At 39.6% G+C, this 16,324-nt stretch overlaps 4 non-coding genes across 4 annotated transcripts; all 4 read left to right on the forward strand.

The window, feature by feature from the left end:
- The first annotated feature begins 2,880 nt into the window (after window positions 1-2,880).
- On the forward strand, window positions 2,881-3,071 carry LOC115018323 (U2 spliceosomal RNA). Its single transcript, XR_003833359.1, has one exon. It is a non-coding gene; the product is annotated as a U2 spliceosomal RNA (small nuclear RNA).
- An 885-nt stretch (window positions 3,072-3,956) lies between these two features.
- Window positions 3,957-4,120, forward strand: LOC115018315 (U1 spliceosomal RNA). Its single transcript, XR_003833352.1, has one exon. It is a non-coding gene; the product is annotated as a U1 spliceosomal RNA (small nuclear RNA).
- A 1,078-nt stretch (window positions 4,121-5,198) lies between these two features.
- On the forward strand, window positions 5,199-5,312 carry LOC115018338 (U5 spliceosomal RNA). Its single transcript, XR_003833373.1, has one exon. It is a non-coding gene; the product is annotated as a U5 spliceosomal RNA (small nuclear RNA).
- A 2,514-nt stretch (window positions 5,313-7,826) lies between these two features.
- LOC115018316 (U1 spliceosomal RNA) lies at window positions 7,827-7,990 on the forward strand. Its single transcript, XR_003833353.1, has one exon. It is a non-coding gene; the product is annotated as a U1 spliceosomal RNA (small nuclear RNA).
- Window positions 7,991-16,324: the final 8,334 nt, after the last annotated feature.

Consider the following 16,324-nt stretch of genomic DNA (forward strand, 5'->3'; position numbering starts at 1 on the left):
GTGGAGTGGGTCAAATAGGAAAATACTCCTAGAGAAGTAATAAACCGTAAAAACAATCATTACATCAGTATTCTTCACAAACCAATACTGAAAAGGTGTTTTACAGTATGTAAAGATAAGCAAGTAATCAACTTTATACAAAAAGCAATACGTGCTTTTGATGTTTTTCAGTTCACTTTACTTGTTCAGTGAGAAACATCCAGTCTGTCTTGGGCTTGAACAAGTGCACTGAAATGTGGTTGAATGTCTGTTCACATATGTAGGTCGATCCAAAGAGGACCTCAATCTTCTGAGCGTGTCTCCTCATGTGTGGAAAGTTCTCCTCTTTCATTTTATGGGATAAGACATACGTTGTGTTGACAGCTGCATCTCTAGATGTGCAATGTTTTAAAAGTCCTTGTTGGTTTTGCAGCTAGCAAAGCACCGACTCCTTTTCCCGCTCTTCATCGGCATTCTGTATCAATCTTTCTTATTTTGGCGTGAGCGGACATTTTGAGGGCTAGCCGGCCAGCATCACTTGTAGCTGTTCACGCGCGTACGTAAATAAAGAAAAACAGCACCCTTTTCAAAATAATAGCAACACAGTTAGAAAGTAATTTACACCATGCACGCAATACAATGGTGTTGCTTTTATTTTGAAAAGGGTGCTGTTTAAAAATATATATATACTTTTTCATATATGTTATAATTTACGATTGTGAAGTAACCCAAAGAATCATCCAAACCTTGAGTCAGTACTGTATTTACCGGTAACAATAATCATTACATTCCCAACTGGAAAATAATCTATTCAATTATGTACTATTTATTTTTATTATTTTGTGTCATCTTTCATATTGCACAAATATTTTGGAAGAGTTTACTTGTAATCATTGTTCTGCACCCAAAGATGATTTTCATACATGTTATAATTTACGATTGTCCTCACGCGGGCCGGACAGGGCCCAGGTCTGGTCTAGATGGTAACCATCGATTTGACACAACCTTCTTTAAACTAGGTCACCCGAATTCGTCCTTTGCTCCCATCAAAATGACTATGGCCATGAGAGGTCGCTCCTTAACAATAAACCTAAATTGTTCAATTAATAAGCTGCTTGCACAGTCAAACCATACGGCCATTTTTGGGGAAAGGACTGCCTGTTTATTTATTAGGTATGACACTGTAAGCCCTCAGTTTATGCCATTCACACCAACATCCTTACATATTTCACGAGTAAATTGTGTTACTGTTTTGTAATAAGCTATAATTGTTTTCACCTTCTGATTCCTAATAAATGATCGTACAATACTCATTGTTATGTGCCTGCATGAATCACATTTTTAACAAAACTTAGCTAGGGTTAGGGCCTGCTTTACTTGAGTATTTCTATCGCATGCAACTTTATACTTTAGACGAATCATGTACTTTTTACTCCACTACATTTGTCTGGCAGCTTTAGTTACTTTTCTAATTTAAATTTTCATACCCTTCTTGTTCAGTGAAAATCCTGTATCTCCAGATTTGTTGATTTAAAATTTAAATTGATCTGAAAAACTGAAGGATGAAGAGTTTTTCTGAGCAGAAGGCATAGTAGTTAAAATTAGCACAACCTTCTTCAGCATTACAATGCAACATACACATTAATGCAGCAGTAATATTAATCCAGAAACATCATAATAATAAAACACTGAAGTAGGCCTATTAGTACAATTTAAAGGATCTGAATACTTCTTTCACCACTGACTATATTAATATAATGGACTACTTATTCTAGCTCAGTTGGATCTTTCATAATCAGAATCCAGTTTATTGCCAAGTATGATTTCACATACAAGGAATTTGCTTTTGTGATATGGTGCATAACAATAAACATTAACAGTACTGCAAAAGTCAAGAAACCTTAATATAGAATGGAAAAAAGGAAAGTAGGTCAATGATATTTATTACAGGTCTTTTTATTCCTATCTATTTGGTCAACATCACATACGAGATAAAAGAGACTTGCATCTATACAGTGCAATACACCATCTAGAAAATGATGTTTTCTTGGTCCCCGGTGTAAAACAAAAGAATGAAACATAAGGTGCAAACAATAAGATACAAAAACAGCTAGAGAACAAGATACAAGACAAGGTACAAACAGATGCAGGCACAATAACAAACATAGTAGTGCAAACAAATATAAATACAATCAATGAATAAACAACAGTAACAGCAGTTTTTGTGTGCCTGAGATATTCTTCTGAAGGATGTGCTCTCATGATAATGATATATATAGTACAACAAAACACATTTAAATTAATTCAGAATTAATATGTAATAGTGAACTATTAATTAAAAAATAAATGGGCCTACTGTATTGCATGTACTTTACCATATTTTAAGGGGAATACCAGGATAAATGTATATTGTAGTAAGATAAGAAAGTATAGTGTACATAGCGTGCAGTTCACTCTGGTGTCCACTGGTGTGCACTGGAGCGCTGTCGGTCGTCTGTCCAGCCGTTAACAGATCAGACGTTACATTATTCCCTCATAGAGGAATTATGAAACGTTATTAAGTTATTGTTGCATGTATGATTCAGATCACATTAGATGTGTTTAAACTAGAAGTTACTGCTCTCTCTCTGACAGTAAATGAAACAGCGCTTGCGTTTAAATTCTTATTGGACTAGATTGTGACACGTGACCAGGAAGCGCTCTGTCGCAGCACATGCGACAACATTACTTTGTTAAAATGACACAGTGTGCTGCCATATTCCTCCTTTTTAGTCATCTACTGTGTGAGTTGTACTGTTTTTCTATCTCATTAAGTTGTGTTGTTACTAAAACATATATCCAAACCGTGAGAGAAGATGACTGTGCAGAGAAGCTGGTGCTCACCTCCGGCAGAAGTATGGTATCGCTTCTCGGCCTTTTGGCTAAGATCAAGTGTAGTATCTGTTCTTATCAGTTTAATATCTGATACGTCCCCTACCCGGGGACCATATATTAAATTGATTTTTGGAATAGGGAGATGGAATAGGGGCTTGCTCCGTCCACTCCACGCATCGACCTGGTATTGCAGTACCTCCAGGAACGGTGCACCCCCTCTCAATGTCTAAAGTAAATATTAATTTAGCTGCAATTCAATGCAGTGTGCGTCAACTGTTCATCACTTGATGCATTTCAAGGTTGTCAGAGTGAACGATGTTGAAGGCGATATATGATTTTATAATCCGTCTAATCTTTCATCAGTGATGAGAGATGAAGTTCTCCAACAACTGGTTTGCTGCAGTGTTTATTTCTCGACGCTTCATGAGCACATGAAACTACCTGTTGGTAGAAGAGTGTGAACAAGGCAGAGATCATCTCTCATTCTGTATTTTGTGCCAGTAAACGCTCGGGAATAACTGTAAACAATGGAGAAAAAAATCTCTTTTTGCGTGGTTTTGGCGCGTGCGCAGTTGATTGCTCAGTCTCCAACGCTGAAAGTGTAAATGTAATGTTGTCAAAGCATATCGTCGTATAAACGAGGTTACTGATCAGTAACGACGCTGACAGTTTTGTCTACTTTAAATCTATTTAACACTATTTCACACTCATTTACATCATCACTGTGATTATTGTACTGTAAATGCTCTTATTCTGTCCTTGTACTAATTGTTATGTTTTTGCTGTGAAGCACTTTGGGCTGCAATTCTTGTATGAAAGGTGCTATACAAATAAAGATTATTATTATTATTATTACTAACTGCTCATATGTGGTATTTATGAGGTGTTATCTAATATAACTGCAGGCTTATAACGCGCAGTACATAATGACAAGACATTAACCCGGTTTAATGCTACGTTTCTACACCAGACATTTGGACAATGTGACACTGCTGTGATGGTTTCTCATTTACTTTTGCTCGCGTTGTGTTTCTTTAGCGTTAAACCGTCACAGAGAACAGTTCTTCCCAGGATCAGCTCCCGGTCTCTGACGTGTACAACTCATACTTACCTGGCAGGGGAGATACCATGATCAACAAGGTGGTTCACCCAGGGCGAGGCTTGGCCATTGCACTCCGGCTGAGCTGACCTCTGCGAATTCCCCAAATGTGGGAATCTCGACTGCATAATTTGTGGTAGTGGGGGACTGCGTCCGCGCTCTCTCCTGATAATTATGTTAATAGAAATTAATATGATAATACATCAAAGCACTGATGTTTGACGTTGATTGCTGTGAAACTATTTCACTTGTGTCAGAAGTTCCCTGTTTCTCATGAGCCACTATAGCATAACAAGCTCCTGTGATAATGTTATTCATTTATATTTAGTTTAATTTAAATAAGTAAATCTAGAATGATCTAATGAAATCAGCCACGACTGCTCCCTGATGTTTATAGGACGTCTGTCAGTCAGTGAACAAGAGAGGAATCTGACAATTGTTCGGTTTGCAGATTAAATATTTGTTGAAGTCTTCTGAAGGTTTTATAATCTGTATAAACTTTAATCAGTGATGGTGAGATGAAGTTTAATGAAGCTTTACAGTCATTGGTACGCAGAAGTGTTGGTACAAGAGTGTACAAAAGGCAGATATCATCTCATGTGATCTTTGATATACTGTATTTTGTGCCAGTAAATAACTGTAAACAATAAAAATACATATATTCCATGTTATCCATTATATCAATATCTATTTTCTAGTGAACATATTGTATAACATAACTTTATAATAAACTGTAATTGTCTTATTATTATTATTATTATTATTATTATTATTATTATTATTATTATTATTATTATTATTATTATTTCGTTTGCATATAGTTGGACTCAAACAGAAATTAATTTAAGTTTTAGAGTGAGCATGAACGATGTTTGCAGATGCACATCCAGATGATTTAACGAGAGTTGTGTACTGAACGTAGAGAAGAGAAACTGAAACTTAAGTATCGATCTCATCACGCAAGTATTGACCAACGTTGGTATCGATATTTTAGATCTATCCGCCCACCACTAGATGTAATGTCGTATTTAAATAGATATGTCGGATTGTTTGTACTGTTATATTTATTGTGTTGATACTTTTAAACATTATGAAGTATTCCTTCGTATTACTCAGTACGCTTGAAGCAGCTCTCAGTTTCTAAAAGGTTGGTGACCCCTGCTGTGAAATACCGGCGCACTGCCACCGTCACTGTGGGGTGTATGTCGGAACATGTGATGCTCCACCTTCTGGTTGAAGGAGCAGTATACTCTTGTTTCTCTTCAGAGCGTATAAATCTTTCGCCTTTTACTAAAGATTTCCGTGGAGAGGAACACTTTGAGTTCAATCTAATTTTTGATGCCCTGCCTCGTGCGGGGCTTCCTACTCATGTGAAAAATAATTAATATAATATATCAATGAGCCCCTGTGGTTTGATAGATGTAATGTAAGTGAATAGATGTGGCAGATTCTTTATACTTTTATGTAGTTATATTCATTTTGTTTATAATGACAAATGTTTTATATGCTAAATCTTTGCATTGTGTCCATAGACTATAAAATAGATTTGTGTCACATTGTCAATATTTGTAAACAGTTGACTTAAATAAAGTTGGGGGGGAAATACTGAATGTCGTGATGTCATGATAAATTGCCACATTGGGAATGGCAGAATAAAATTAATTACGCTCAAGAATTATGGACACAAGTATATTTTAATACATTTAATAATTACTGCATGTTTTATTATTCTAAGTACATATTGGTTACTTGTCACAAGAACACACTTGCAGTTAAAATATATTGACACACAGTTTGTTAAATTGTGTGTTAAAACGTGTTCCTATACTGACACTTTTGTTACTCTCCTTTTCCCTTGCCGAGCCGGGTCGTAACAATATTAAACAAGGTAATGTGTGAAAAACAATTCATTCCAATGAAATGTGTTTATTAAAGTTTGGAAACTTTTCCAAACTTTGTACTTAATTTTATAGGGCCAGTGTGATTCAACTAAATTTCATTATAGATTGATCTGTTAATTATCTTTTAATTTAAACAATTTGATGTCTTCAAACTGCTTTTTCTTTGTCAACCAAGTGGCCAACACCCCCAAATATTCAGTGCATTCATCATGGAGGACAAAGAAAAATATAATTTAAGAAGTAGGAACCATTGAATTGTTTGCATTATTGCCTAAAACACAACTTATTTTATTACTGGATGTCAAACACGTTGCGTGTTGGACTCACTGACTCAGCAGTTGTTGTGGAAGTTTTCCTGCCTTACTCTGGAGAGATGTATATAAAGTCAAATAAATGGTGTTAGAGACAGAGTTGTCTTTGTGCATTTATTTGAGATCTCAAAGACACCAGTCCTACAGAGCACTGGTGTAGTCTGCAGGAGGGCACAGGTTGGAAGAAAACACATCGGCATTTTATAGAATTTGGTTTGGAGACGAGGTGATTAATAGGTGATGCTTGTAAGGTAATAGTTATGTAAACAGAATATTGAGTGTATCAGTGAATTAATCAGTCTAATCAGGATGCGTCTGGTTTGATCTAACCAACACTCCTATGTTTGCATCAAATGGCAGTTGGCTTGTTTAACATAGGGAACTTGTACATAATTAAACAGTAGACATTTAAATTGCTATTACACAGTACAACTGTATTGTTTGGCTTTTTCTACTATTAATGTTCAATATTTCAATGCAACACTGTCGCTGAATTTAAAAAAAGTCTTACCTGGGACGCCTCAAATCCTCTCCTGACTGGGAGAGTATGTCCCAATGAAATACAGAGTTTTCTTCTCAGACCCTGAAGTGGAAAATTCAACAGCACAGAAGCACATGAGACAGGTCAGCATTTGATGTTAATTTGGCAGCAAGTTTGTGTATTAATAACTATTTATGAATCCGTGGTTAAACAGAAACACTGTGCATAAATCACCACAATACAAGATAACAAGTACGAACATGAGTACTGCTGTTTGTGTAAACTGTTGTCTCCGTAATATGTGTTGAGTTGCATAGATGGCTGCGCTCTCTGATAGTTTGAACTGTGTCTTCTTATCCCAAGGAGAAGTAAGTTGTTAAGATGTGGGACAGTTGTATCTGTAATCATTGATTTGGGAGTAAAAGGCTTCAAAGTGATAACATGTAATTTGCATGTGAGAGAGATAAGATTGTTAAACGTGCTGTGTTCACTGCCCTTTCCACATGTTTAAAACAGCCATTTATTCTTAAATCCTCACAATGATTGATTGGACTGAATCTGTTGTTAGACTTCGTTGCTATAGTTCTGCTCTTTCCCAAAAAATTTAAATTCTAAACCCACAGTTTTCTCAAGTGTGCTTTCACAGCCTGAGAAACACTGATTATGTGTGCAGTGCACTTTATTTTAGTTATTGAATTATTTTTCTCCTACTGGTAGCAATACACAGAAACATACAAGTATATATACAATCAATTCATTAAGTCCTTAACAGTTATAGAGAGTCTAGATTCAGCTGCATGATCATTGTGGAGGCTGCAGTTTGTGATTCTGTTGAAGTGTTGGATTTATGTTTACAAAACAACCAGCGTTGTTCACACTGCAGACCACTAGGTGGCAATGCCACCAGCAGTAAACAAAGAAACAGGAAGCGGTTGTAATATGAGAAAACAAATGTGTGTTTTTATTCTTTCCTCTGAATTTCAAATGTGGATCAAACTACTTTTGAAAAAAATGTAAATACTCTTTGTCAGCCTCAGTTCAAACGTGTTTCTTCCACCTTAAAGTCCTGTAGACTGTCTCCCCCTTGTAGCCTCTGGTTTTGGTAAAAGATATGTTGTCAGCACCTCCAGTCAGCATGTTGTATCTGTGAATCAGATCACGTTCTCTGATGAATACAACTCATACTTACCTGGCAGGGGAGATACCATGGTCAAAAAGGTGGTTCACCCAGGACGAGGCTTGGCCATTGCACTCTGGCTGAGCTGACCTCTGTGAATTCCCCAAATGTGGGAATCTCAACTGCATAATTTATGGTAGTGGGGGACTGTGTTTGCGCTCTCCCTTGATAATTATGCTAATAGAAAATATAATAATACTTAATTGAAGCTATGCAGTAAGACTCTGTAACATAGTTATAGTATTTCACATGATGCTCGATGTTGTTTCTCGTCTGCCACTATAGCAAAACAAGCTCCTGTGATAAAATTATTATTAATATACCCTCATTTATATTTAGTTGAATTATCTAATGAAATCAGTTTGCGGATTAAATATTTGTTGAAGTCTTCTGAAGGTAGAACGAATATACAGGACTGTCTCAGAAAATTAGAATATTGTGATAAAGTTCTTTATTTTCTGTAATGCAATTAAAAAAACAAAAATGTCATACATTCTGGATTCATTACAAATCAACTGAAATATTGCAAGCCTTTTATTATTTTAATATTGCTGATTATGGCATACAGCTTAAGAAAACTCAAATATCCTATCTCTAAATATTAGAATATCATGAAAAAGTATACTAGTAGGGTGTTCAACGAATCACTTGAATCGTCTAATTAACTCGAAACACCTGCAAGGGTTTCCTGAGCCTTGAAAAACACTCAGCTTGGTTCAGTAAACTAAATCACAAGTATGGGGAAGACTGCTGATCTGACTGCTGTCCAGAGGACCATCATTGACACCCTCCATCAGGAGGGTAAGACACAAAAAGAAATGTCTCAAAGAGCAAGCTGTTCACAGAGTGCAGTTTCAAAGCACATCCACAAAAAGTCTGTTGGAAGGGGGAAATGTGGCAGGAAACGCTGCACAACCAAGAGAGATGACCGCAGCCTTAACAGCATTGTGAAGAAGAGTCGCTTCCAGAATTTGGGGGAGCTTCAAAGACAGTGGACTGAAGCTGGAGTCCAGGTATCAAAAGCCACTGTTCACAGACGTGTCCGGGAAATGGGCTACAATAGCCGTATTCCCATGGTCAAGCCACTTCTGAACTCAAGACAACGGAAGAAGCGTCTGACTTGGGCTATGGAAAAGAAGCACTGGACAGTTGCAGAGTGGTCCAAAGTCCTCTTTTCAGACGAAAGCAAGTTTTGTATTTCATTTGGAAGTCAAGGCGCCAGAGTCTGGAGAAAGGCTGGAGAGGAGCAAAATCCAAGTTGCTTGAAATCCAGTGTGAAGTTCCCACAGTCAGCGATGGTTTGGGGAGCCATGTCAGCTGCTGGTGTTGGTCCACTGTGTTTCATCAAGCCCAGAGTAAATGCAGCTGTGTACCAAGAGATTTTAGAGCACTACATGCTTCCGTCTGCTGAAAAGCTCTATGGAGATGAGGAATTCATTTTCCAGCATGATCTGGCACCTGCCCACAGTGCCAAAACCACCAGTAACTGGTGTACTGACCATGGCATTACTGTCCTCGATTGGCCTGCCAATTCCCCTGACCTGAACCCCATAGAGAATATGTGGGGTATTGTGAAGAAGAAGCTGAAAGACACCAGACCCAACAATGCTAATGAGCTAAAGGCCGCTATTGAAGCATCCTGGGCATCCATAACACCTCAGCAATGCCACAGGCTGATTGCCTCCATGCCACGCCGCATTGATGCAGTAATCCGTGCAAAAGGATTCCCAACCAAGTATTGAGTGCATTAATGGACATTTTCAAATGTTTGATTTTGTTTTGCTGTTATAAATCTTTTTTTTTACTTGGTCTGAGGAACTATTCTAATTTTTTGAGATAGGATTTTTGAGTTTTCTTAAGCTGTAAGCCATAATCAGCAATATTAAAATAATAAAAGGCTTGCAATATTTCAGTTGATTTGTAATGAATCCAGAATGCATGACATTTTTGTTTTTTTAATTGCATTACAGAAAATAAAGAACTTTATCACAATATTCTAATTTTCTGAGACAGTCCTGTATTGTGTTGTGAAGAGTTAACATTAAAACAATTGAAACTCACTCATGGCTCAAATGTTCAGCTTGAATCCTGCAGTCAGCTCTGTTCTCCACTAGAAGCTCAGTGGCTGCCCGTGCATTTCACACCTAGGCCTTCAGTGATGTCCTACACAGTCCTACATTACCCACGTCTGTCGTCTCGTCCACCATAACAGCGACAAAGGGTGCTTTTTTAACCTCCATTTTGATCTCTTTTCCCATCCCTTCAGCAATAGCATAAATCAGGTCGTTTTGTATTTTGCCTGACGTCCCAATAAAGACTTTGTTTGTGGACAGGTGGTAATGCAAATCTTTATTTTTTTCAGCAAGAAAAGAAAGAAGCTCCACGTAGTTTCCTCTGTTTGTGGACTCCTCACTTTCATCGTCTCCCCTTAATGAAAGTTCCTGTTTCTCCAAAAACTATTTTTGTTCACCCTTTCGTTGCGGAGCTCCGTTTCCCTGCGCACTTGTTCGTTGAGCTGTAGATCCACTCGGGTGTCCCCAAAGGTTTTCAAAAGCACCGTTGCTTGTAAGTGCCCAGCCGTGCTTTGGTGTCTCGTTGCTGCCTTGGTTAGACAACTCAAGTTTGCAAACCCAGTATGGCTCCAAACACCAAATCGATCGGTTGTAAATAGCAGGCATTCCCATCAAAAGACGTGCATGTGCTGACGTTATCGTACGCCTGCTAGCTGGCCCCGGTGTCACCAACTCAAAATCTGATTGGTTAACGCCACAGTTTTGTTTCCGTTCACTTTAAGCTACAGGCGCCCGCACTGTTGAAGGGCAGATTTCTTGGACCCTGGCAACACATTATGGCTGAAATATGATTGGATAAAAGCTCTAACATAAAGGCCAGCCCTCCAAATCTCGATCTGAGGCTGGAAGCAGCGCAACCAAGAGGAAAGCTATGAAATGAAGAGAATAGACTATGGGGAATAATTTAATCCATATTTGTGGAAAAAATATATCAAAATTAAATTTATATATTTTATATTCTGATGATGTTTAGGCCAGCAGAGAAGGCCTTGCTGGCCCTGACGGTCCCCCGAGCCTTCAGCTATCAAGCTCCTCTCCAGTGGAACCAGCTTCCAGTTTGTGTTCGGGAGGCAGACACACTCTCCACATTTAAGAGTAGGCTAAAGACTTTCCTTTTTGATAAAGCTTATAGTTAGGGCTTGCTCAGGTTTGCCCTGGATCAGCCCCTAGTTATGCTGCTATAGGCTTAGACTGCCGGGGGACACCTCCCTGCTCTCTTCCTTCTCTTCCTCTCTCCCCCTCTCTCTTCTTCTCCCTCTCTATCTGTATGCATTTATGTAAATGTATGTTACTAACTCATCATCCGGGGCATCATCCCCGGAGTTTCTGTCTCTCATGTGGCAGGTTTCCCACTGATAAAGTTTACGTCAGGATCAGGAATCGTGGCTGTGCCTGCTGCCCTGGTCCTGCTGGACACCGGGAAGCCTTTTTGACATTTTCCTGGATTCATCCATACTTTCTCTTTTTTCAACAAAACATAATTTCTGTCAGATGTTGTATTTGTACTATGTTGTTTATCCTGTACATACGACATCTATTGCACATCTGTCCTTCCTGGGAGAGGGATCCCTCCTCAGTTGCTCTCCCTGATGTTTCTTCCATTTTTCCCCCTTTAATTATGGGGTTTCTTTTAGGAAGTTTTTCCTTGTGCGATGCGAGGGTCTAAGGACAGAGGGTGTCGTAACCTGTACAGTCTGTAAAGCACACTGAGACAAATGTATAATTTGTGATATTGGGCTATACAAATCAATTTGATTTGATTTAGATGTAGAGGTAGGGGAGGTCTTTCTGGACTGTCTGACACAGTGGGTGCCGCTGGATATAGCACAGGCTTTTGAGGTCCTGCTCACCCTCAATGAGCTTGAGGGTGCCCTCCATAGAATGAACAGGTGGAAGGTGTCGACGACGGACTGCCGGTGGAGTTTTATCTCAAGTTTTGTGATATACTTGGGCCGGTAGTTGGAGGTGTTGTCCTCAATGCTCTGTATAGGTGCCACATAGTATTGGCCACTGGAGTTATCTCCATTCGGTTGAAGAAGGGGATCATACAAACCTCAAGAACTGGCGGCCATTGACCATGCTCTGTGTCAATTTATAAATTTCTGGCAAAGGTCCTAGCGTATCGTCTGGGCACTTCCACACATGGTCCATGTGGACCAGACATGCGGAGTGGCGGGGTGTTCGGTGAGATGGAATCTTCAGATCATTTGGGACGCTGTCGCTTGGGCAGCAGACAGGCAATTTCCATTTATGGTGGTTGGTCTCGACCAGGCAAAGGCATTGGACAGGGTCCACTGGGGTTTTATGTTTAGGGTACTGGACAGGTTCGGTTTCAGCCAGGGGTTTATAAGATGGTTACGTGTATTGTACACAGATGTGGGGAGCACGGTTTCTGTTAACGGCCACCTAGGGGATGTTTTCAGGTTACACGCAGGGGTAAGACAGGGGTGTCCACTCTCACCATTGCTCTACATCCGCTATATGGAGCCCCTGGCGGCAGCCATTCGGGCTGACCCAGGTGTAAAGGGTTTACTGGTACCTGGTAGCGTACGGATCACGCTGTCTCAGTATGCAGATGACACTACACTGATGCTGGACAGTGACGTTTGCCTCATTCGGTCCTTGGAGATTTTCCAGAACTTTGGTCGGGTGGCTGGTGCAAAGCTTAATTGTGCCAAGTCCTCTGTGAAGTTCTTTGGGCGGTGGAAAGAAAGGACCAATGTACCAGGGGGGATGGCGCTCTGCATTGGACCTCAGAAAGTTACTAGGGGTCAACTTTGAGTCAGCGCACAATGCCACGGCCAACTGGACCAGGTGCTTTTTCGAAAGTCCAGAAGAAGCTCATGCTCTGCAAGACTAGGTGCTTGACCTTTATAGGAAAGGTACTTGTTCCGAAGGTAGATGTTCTGCCATCTCTCCTGTACTTGGCCATATACGTTCCGCAAGACCATTTGATCCGGCCCTAGAAGTAATTCATAAACACACGCAAAAAAATAGAACTAGAAAAAATAATAATAATCTAGACAGCAATGGACGGTCAATTGATTGTTTTTCCTGGCCAAGGTCAGGGTCCTTGAACACAACACAAGCGGAACGTGGTCACGTCATGTCAAAAAACTTCAATATTAAACGAGACTGTCATTGACATCACGCAGCGTGACGAGTGTAAAACAGAGAAAGATGGAAGCAGAATGTCGAACTTTCCTGGAGAAATTAGATTATTTCTTTGAGGAAGTAGTGTGCCTCGTTTGTGCGGACGCGCTTGCGGTGAAACACAAAACATGTCAAACTGCACGAGCTGAAAGGACAAGTGCGTTTGTATAAAGTTAACGCTCTTTGGCGGAGTTTGGTCCAACAAGCAGCTCTCTCCAGAGCGGAACATAAAAACATGGAAAGATAGATAGGTAGACCACCACACCAAGAACAGACTATTCCACCACTGCCATTTACAATACTCACTTTTTATAATTTGTGCAATTATCACTACCATTTACAATATTCACTTTATTTTCTATCAACCACTTGGTACTTATATTATTTTTTATCCTATTTAATTATTGTGTACTGCCTTTTCACTTCATATGTTCTTATGCTGTGACAAGATACATTTCCCCGTTGTGGGACTAATAAAGGATTGTTTTCTGATAAAAGAGAAAGATACATGGATAAAAAAGTTGCTTTTTTGCACAGCATATAAGAAAAGTGAAATAAATGGGCTGTGTCTTAAAAAACATTTGCAGAGGTTATGAGTTCAATAATTAGCATGGCCCTCGAAGGATGTTGTAAAAACAAAATGGCCCTTGACATGAAAAAGGTTCCCCACCACTGCCCTACGGCATGACATGGTAATAGCGTATTTTTGCTCCTGCTGCAATGTATTTCTTTTTGTGGTATTTTTTGGAACTAGCTTTGATTTAAACAAAAACATAAACCTGTAGTTAAGTACATTGCCATGTTGCATATCGTCACCTTCTTAAACTAATGGCCTCAGTCATGTTTGGAGGAAAATTGTTTTTTTGCCTAAATCATCTCTTCATGATGCTGGCCACCTCTGGTAAACGTGTCTAGATCCTTACTGAAAAGATAATGATGTTCCTACCCTGTTAGTATAACGGCCTATCTCAAGAGTGTGACTTAGGCACTACATTTTTTTTACAAGCTTTACAAGATGGCAGCTGCTTCAAGAAGAAAGAAAAACTACCAGATAAATGAAGTTATTTCCATGGTTCAGGGCTCGTACCCTATTGGTAAGTGATCATGTTTACTGTAATATAGGCTAGGCTATAAATGTTGTGTAGTTATTTAGTGTTTTACTTTCACAAGCTATAGTTTAATTATGAAGCCTCCCAGTGGGTTACAGACACTAAACAGCTCCTGTAGCTCCATGAAGCATGAACACATTTCCCTCTGGGACAACACAGACTAATCTAAAGACTAATCTAATCTTTCAAAAGTAACAGTTACTTTACAATTACTGCATAATTATAAAAGTAATTAGCTACTAGGAAAAGTAACTTTTGCGTTTGTCTTCAATTCTTAATATTTTGTCTCTTCAAACTATTTTTCCTCTACACATATTGCCACCTTTCTTCGACATTGGGAATATCAACAGGCAGCTGCAACTGCTGGAGTGAGGGCCGCTGGGATACAACATTTCACACGTGTTCCATGAAGGAAAGTATTCCGTATTCATTCCGCGAAAAGATCAGTGTGATGTTTGTGTTTCATTCAAGCATGGGAATATCAGTAAGGCCGAATATGATGCACATGTGATCCAGAAAGATGAAGCGAAGCAAGAGGAATCCCTCAACAAGGATTCTGCGAACAATGAGAAGTCCGTTTGGACAATGGACTTGCAAGCCGTGCTGATGTGTCCAAAAACCCAATCCAGCTGCCTGCATTACAAAACGAAACTGCAGGTCCATAACTTTACCCTCTGGTTGCGGTTATCAGAACCGCAATGCAAATGTGGCAAATGTATTTTCTGAGCTTGCCAGGAAATATGGGGTACTAATAACACACAAGTACCTTGTTGCAGGTCACACACACATTGAGGGCCCTCTGGACCCAGGGCCTCCTCTCTTCTCTGTACACCAACTCAATTGGCTCTGTCATTCACTCTTATGGTTTCTACTACCACAGCTACGCAGATGACACTCAACTGATTCTGTCTTTTCCCAGATCTGAAACCCAGGTGGAGGCACAGATCTCGGCTTGTCTGGCTGATATCTCTCGGTGGATGGCTGTGCATCACTTGAAACTCAACCTCGACAAGACCGAGCTCCTTTTCCTTCCGGGGAAGGGTTCTCCCATCCAAGACCTTACCATCAACATCGGCACCTCTGTTGTTTCCTCGACTCGGACTACAAGGAATCTGGGTGTGACACTGGACGACCAACTGTCCTTCAGTGCCAACATCGCTGCAACAACCCGCTCCTGCAGACACACTCTGTACAACATCAGGAGGATACGTCCCTTACTGACTCAGAAGGTGACGCAGATTCTTGTCCAGGCTCTTGTCACCTCACGCCTTGACTACTGCAACTCCCTCCTTGCTGGACTGCCTACATGTGCCATCCGACCTCTACATCTCATCCAGAATGCAGCAGCCTGACTGGTCTTCAATCTACCAAAGTTCTCACACATTACACCGCTCCTCCACTCCCTTCACTGGCTACCAGAGGTGGCCCGAATCTGCTTCAAGACTATATATATATATATATATTATATATATATATATATATATATAATATATATATATATATATATAATCCAGGTGTCTGTTCAGTTTTAAAACGTTTCTCTCGTCTTTTTTCGTCGCGCAGGTGGATAAAAACGTGTACAAATGCGAGGAAAAGTGTTGAAGTTAAATGTCCTCGTTATTGTGGCGCCTGTCGGCGTGTTCGACGAGTCTGTTGAACGGCTTCCTGCTCTGGTGTGAGGCTTTACAGCCTAAACATTAGCCTATGAAGTGTCGTGAGTTTTAAAAACACACCACACTTTCTCTTTTTGAGTTTTGTGGGCTGACGAAGATTTGAGCTGCCTCACAAACTGTCATTCATAGCAATTGTATTTATTTTAAGTAATTCAACTGATGACAGATAGTTTAGAGCACGTTGGGTTCTGCAGCTCTGAACGTGCGACTACAGCTGTGTGGCAACTCTGAAAAGTTCCCAAAAACATTTGTATTACACTGATGGAATTAAACTAAGTACATTTACTCCAGTACTTTACTTGAGAACAAATTCAAGATGACTGTAGACCTGCTTTACTTGAGTATTTCTATTGCATGCAACTTTATACTTTAGACGAATCATGTAGTTTTTACTCCTCTACATTTGTCTGGCAGCTTTAGTTACTTTTCTAATTTAAATTTTCATACCCTTCTTGTTCAATTAAAATCCTGTATCTCCAGATTTGTTGATTTCAA

Source organism: Cottoperca gobio, chromosome 13 (assembly GCF_900634415.1).
Source record: "Cottoperca gobio chromosome 13, fCotGob3.1, whole genome shotgun sequence".
Lineage (NCBI taxonomy): Eukaryota > Metazoa > Chordata > Actinopteri > Perciformes > Bovichtidae > Cottoperca > Cottoperca gobio.